Source organism: Haliaeetus leucocephalus, unplaced genomic scaffold, assembly GCF_000737465.1.
Source record: "Haliaeetus leucocephalus isolate CR32 unplaced genomic scaffold, Haliaeetus_leucocephalus-4.0 Scaffold140, whole genome shotgun sequence".
Lineage (NCBI taxonomy): Eukaryota > Metazoa > Chordata > Aves > Accipitriformes > Accipitridae > Haliaeetus > Haliaeetus leucocephalus.
Window position 1 is genome coordinate 9,984,048 of NW_010972576.1, and position 5,432 is coordinate 9,989,479.

Sequence of the window (5,432 nt, forward strand, 5' to 3'; positions counted from 1 at the left end):
CTTTAGTATTTTTTGTGGGCAGCAGCTAAAATAAGATCTCCTTGATGTGTTCTCAGATCTTACTGCTCTCATGGATGGTTTGATTATTTTTTTTTTCCCAGAGAAATGTAACTCCAGAGGTGGTTAAAAAGGCCTAGAGAGGTTTCTCTGCACACAGAGGTTTTTGTAGGGATTTACTTAAATAGTTATAAAATCCAGGTCACTTAAATCAACACAACAGGAAAGCTATGTTGATTTTTTTTCCCTTAGTTTATTTCCATATGCTTGTAAATGTATTGTTAGACCTGTTGATGCACTGGGATTTCACTAGTTTGGGCTACGTTCATTTTTGTACCGGTTCAGTTAAGTGAACTGGCTGAAGTGATTTGACTTGGTGAAGGTGACATGGGGTGGTGGTGGCTGTGCCCCAAACAGCATCTACCAAGTGCCTGTGCCTGAACTGCAGAACAGACCTGCCTTGTGAGAAGGCCGTACGAATTAGTGGTGCTGGTAGGAATAAGGCAGGGGAGCTGCCTGCTCCCCTCCTGTGACATCTGTCCAAACCTGCATGCTGGGCTGCTCCTGACCTGCCAGGCAAAGCGCAATTCGTGCCACAGCTTGCACCCACTCCCTCCCTCGCTAAGGCAATATATTACATAAAAGATTATAGCTGAAGCTGCACCTCTTCTCCCATGACATTAATTAATATAAATAACTGCAAGGATCACTCTGAAAGTTTGGCTGTTTACCTGCCAAACCCTACTTAATTAGCGTTTGTGGTGTATGTCAAATGTAGCTCAAAGACATCACTCGGAAAGCCCTTCCTGCGCAGCTGATGGACTGTAATTAAACCACACCAAGCCACAGATTTCTGCATTAACCATTCACTGCCATTAAGGAAAAGGAAATTTAAGCAGGTGGCTCACTTCAAGAGGTAAGAGGTGATTGAAGGCATTACTCCTGTAACATTCTTGGCTCTGTCAAGAATGGTAAACATGAAGTCTGATTTTTTTTTTTTTTAAATTTTTTTCTTCCCATGCATCGCTGTGGTTGAAGAAGCAGAAAGGGCTATGTCAGCCTGGGGTAGTGTAATCCAGTAGTTAGGAGCTGTGCAGGAATTTGGAAGAACTGGTTTCAGTTCTTTATCTGACAGTTGATTCCTCCCATATATAAATGTTTATTGCCTCTGGTCACCATCTGTAAAATGAGGCTAATGCTTCACAGCGGGGCTGAAAATGAAGCTGTCCAGGCTGTGATGTACTGAGAAGCTTCAGATTGGTTTCAGTTCCTAAAATGGGCCATGTTTAACGTGGTAAGTGTGTAACCTGGAGTTCCTTAAAAGGCTTCTCATGTTCCCCAGAATCAAAAGATTTAGTTGCTGTTTCATTGATTTGGACTCGTGGTGAGGAAATGTTTAACCTGTAGCATGGGCCGTGGCCTCTGCACAGGTGGTCCTTCTTTTGCCCAAAAAGGAGGGAATAAACCAGATTTGCCTAGCTTACAGCTGCTCCATGAATGACCAGGCTCCGGATGCATCCACTCAGTCACTACAAAGGAGGCCAGTAATAACATAAACTTATTTCCTTTGTTTACACAATTTACTGAGATTCTGGGGACATTATAAATAAGGAGTATTTTATTAGTAAATATGACTTTTTCTTTAAAAAGAAATGCACTGATAAAGAAAAATTAAAGAAGGCTCGATAAGCTAAAGTAAAGAAGAAATCGGGTTACAAAAAGGACCATAAATCCGTTTATAACATTAAGAGCCTTAATGGCTAACTATCTGAAGTGGGAAGATCAACGCTGTTAACGTTTCGATCTGATGAAAGCCACGGGCTTAAAAACTGGCCTGACCCCCGACATGGAGAGTGGACTGCAGGCAGCAAGGATGACAGCTACAGAACCAGTAATGCGAGAAAACACGCCTGGTGGAAAAACGGGCTGATGGAAAGTGAAGACGGTCGGCACAGCCGGAGGAAGAACAGGGCTCTAAGAGGAGAAAAAAAGAGGTGACAAGTAGACTAAACTTGGCCATGGGTTTTTTTGGCTGACAAAGCTGATCTTTCGGCTAACTGGAGTTACTGTGGTGGACAGGATGTATGAGAAAGGATGTAATTCAGCACTGGGTATCTTTCCAAACCAGGGACAGGAAAAAAGAAATAAAAAACAAACAACAAAATAAAACCACAAAACACCAAACAAACAGACAAATAAAAGGGCTTCTGTGATACCAGTTTGAGGCAGTTTGGGCTTCACCATGACCGAAGCATAACAGCTTGCCCTGTCAAAAGCTGACTGGAGCCTCTGCTTCTCAGAAACACTTAGAACATACCTAATTTATTTCATTGTTTGGCCACAGAGCTATCTTGGAAGTGGAAATAAGCTGCTAGGCTATAGACAATATTCACATTAACCTCTTTAGAGAGAGGGTTACTTTATGCTGAACTCCAGCTATACACTGACTGTAAATATTTGCATTAGCTTTACCTGTGGAAGAAAAGCAAAAGCGAAAGTAGCAGTGCAGGAAAAGCACAGCTCATAGTTCAGCGCCTTAGCACACAGAAAGCTAATGTTAGATTAACTGCTGCTTAATTGGGAATCATTTTACTGTGCATTGTTACTCTGTTCATAATTTATGGGCTGCTTTTTCCATTTACGAGTGCCTTTTTGTACTTCACAACCGCAGGTGATATTCTCTGTCAGAGTTTTGCAGTGCCCATTATCTGGCACCTGAGGCATGTCATTAGCATTTAAACAAGACTTAAGTGCCTGAGTAATTTTGAGATAGGCTGTATCTGCTTGGCTAGCTGACTACTGCATTTAATTAATTTCCAGACTCCTTCCTTCCTTGTTCAGAGGGAAAAATGCAAGCTCTGTCTAAAATCCGGTGGTGGTATGAAGAACAGGCAGGCCACAGTTCTGGCTGCTGCTGAGGTTTCTTGCTCAACTCGCTATCTCTTATTTCAGTATTCATCTCTAATGAAAAGCTTTTTCCAAAGAGGAGAATATTTGAAAAGTGACCAAGAATGGAGAGATCTCGAACTAACGAGTTGCCTCTAATGTCTGTGCCCTGTCTCTGGAGGCAGATTAATTTGTCACAAACTGATCACGCTACAGAGAAGCGATGATGGACTTAAAGAGGAGACTGCCAGCTTTGAGCTGGGAGCGGCACTGGCCTGGGTGCTATGGGTGGGTATGGTGCAGAGTGCACGCGCGCTCGCCAAGGCTGAAACTTGCTGCAACGCCTACCAGCAAAAGTGTCTCTGCAAGTTCTCCTTCAGTCCTGATGAATTAATGTAACATGGTCTTGAGATGCTGCATGTGCAGATAGCTCGGGCAAGCTACTCCTCCAGCAAGAAAAGCTGAAGGCTTTTGGAGAACTGAAGTGGAAAAGGATGTTTTTTAGTAATGTGTCTAGCCGGTATTCCAGGCTAAGTGCAAAATCGAGCAGGACCACAGGCTGTGCGCTCTGGTGAGCTGAGAGCAGATTGCTACCCAAGCAGTCAGCATAGGGACACACTGACCTCGGAGATGTCATGTGAGTCACATCAGGGAGTGGGGTCCTGGAGCTTTTTCTACTATAATAAAACAGCATGGGAGTGACCTAAGGCCGTTGTGACACAATGAAAAATCCCTGTGCTGGGGAATTTTTACCTCCATGAATTAAAATCATGTGAGAGAGTCTGTGTGCATAATGGGGATTTTCAGTTTTGCCTGATTAGAGATACTTAATAGGAAAAGAGCACAGTAAAGAAGATAGATTTCCGGAAGAGTGGTTCGGCTGCATTTGTGTGGCTTTTATTTTTGAGATGCGGTTTGAGATGCATTTGTCCTAGCCACAGCAACTGAGAAGACACACAGCTCAGCGGGACAAAGATAAAATATCCCTGTTAAGGTTCACGTAACCAGGGCTCGGAGGACTGGACAGGCCCTAGTTTCACGCTCACCCATGTGTCTGGGGTTGGGGTCTCCTACCCCAGCATCACCTCCAGCCTGGGGGCTCCCGCTCAGGGTAGCCTGTGTGGGCACGGGCACAGCAGGGCCAAACTCAAGCCCCGGCTATGCAGGTGACAACCAAAGCAAGGGACAGCGCCACCTTCCTAAATGGGGACAGAAGGGCGAGGCAGGGCCATCCATGATAAGGACTGCGTGTTGTGTTGGCTGGTGATAAATAAGAGTTTAAAGCTTTCTTCTGCACTCTTTCTCCACAGTATATGCATACTTGAAGAGGGGATTGAAAGCCTTTGAATTACAGTGCTAATGGTACAGTTAAGTAGATGCACCTTTCTTTCGCAGCCACTTTTACTTGTAATAACTTTTAATGTGTGTGAAATATGACAGGAGCCTCAAGCCTCACCTAGCTGTGAGGCGCAGCTAAAGACGAAACCGAAGTGCTTTCACTTCATCTTTGGCCCATTCCTCCCGTTGAGCGCAGCAGCCCGCTCTCCCGGCGACTCTGTCCTGCTCCAGACCCAGTGAGCTTTGGGACTGTCAAACTGAGAGCCTCCCTGTTCAATACTTCTTCTGCTCGCAGGCAAGCGGATTGTATAATGTAATCTGACCAAGCATCACTTTAGAACCCGTTTGATTTCTTGCACCCACTTCTATGGAGAGGCCGTGCCAGAAACCTCCCTTTCCTCCTTGCTGGCGACCCCTTCTAGTTTCTGAGCTGAATTTATTCATGGCCATTTTACACCCATTTGTTCTTGTGCCAGCCTTGTCTTTTAGCTCGAACAGCTCTTCTGCCTCGCTGCTGTTCCCCACTTTGATGTACTGCAGGAGGCGAGTGTACATCCCTGTCAGTCCTCGTGTTACTCCACATTAAATAAACCAAACTCCCTCTGTTTGCAAGGTCTGCCGCAGGCTGCCCCTGCAGCTGTGGCAGCATATGTGGGGCTGTACTGAAGAGTCTGTACATTTGATACAGTGGGGGCTGCCTGGGGGGGCACTTTGGGGGCCCGGCCCCTTTGCTTACCCCCCGCCCAGCACAGCAGCCCCTTCCCTCAGCACACGGAGAGCCGGCACCCCCTCCCCGCTCGCCCTTGCGTTTCACAGGTGCGCCTTGAGTTATTTGTGTGTAAAGCAACGGGGAAAAAAAGTGTGCATTTCCCTATTAAAAAAAAAAAACCAACACAAACCAAAACACACAAAAAAAACCACAAAAAAAAAAAATCGGGACGGCCCGGGAACGGTGCTTATGAGCCTTTCCAGCCCCTGCCCCGCTCCCCACCGCCGTCCCGTCCCGTCCCGTCCCGTCCCGTCGCTGCCGGGCTGGGCCGGGCCGGGCCGGGCCGGGGGAGGAGCGGCGGGAGACGGAAGTGAAAACAAGAGCGGGGGGACGGACCCGCCGCCTCCCAGACGCGCCGCGGGTGTCCGAGACTCTCCGCGACCTGCACCGCACCGCCGGGCTGGGTGGGTGAGTCAGTGGCGGCCCGGCCGCGGCGTGGGGG

At 47.0% G+C, this 5,432-nt stretch overlaps 1 protein-coding gene across 1 annotated transcript in view; it reads left to right on the forward strand.

The window, feature by feature from the left end:
- Window positions 1–5,313: 5,313 nt before the first annotated feature.
- PDLIM5 (PDZ and LIM domain 5) overlaps window positions 5,314–5,432 on the forward strand; it is a 134,171-nt gene continuing 134,052 nt past the window's right edge. Inside the window, exon 1 of the mRNA XM_010586167.1 lies at window positions 5,314–5,398. The gene's annotated coding sequence lies outside the window, so the exon portion shown is untranslated. The remainder of the gene's footprint in view (window positions 5,399–5,432) is intronic.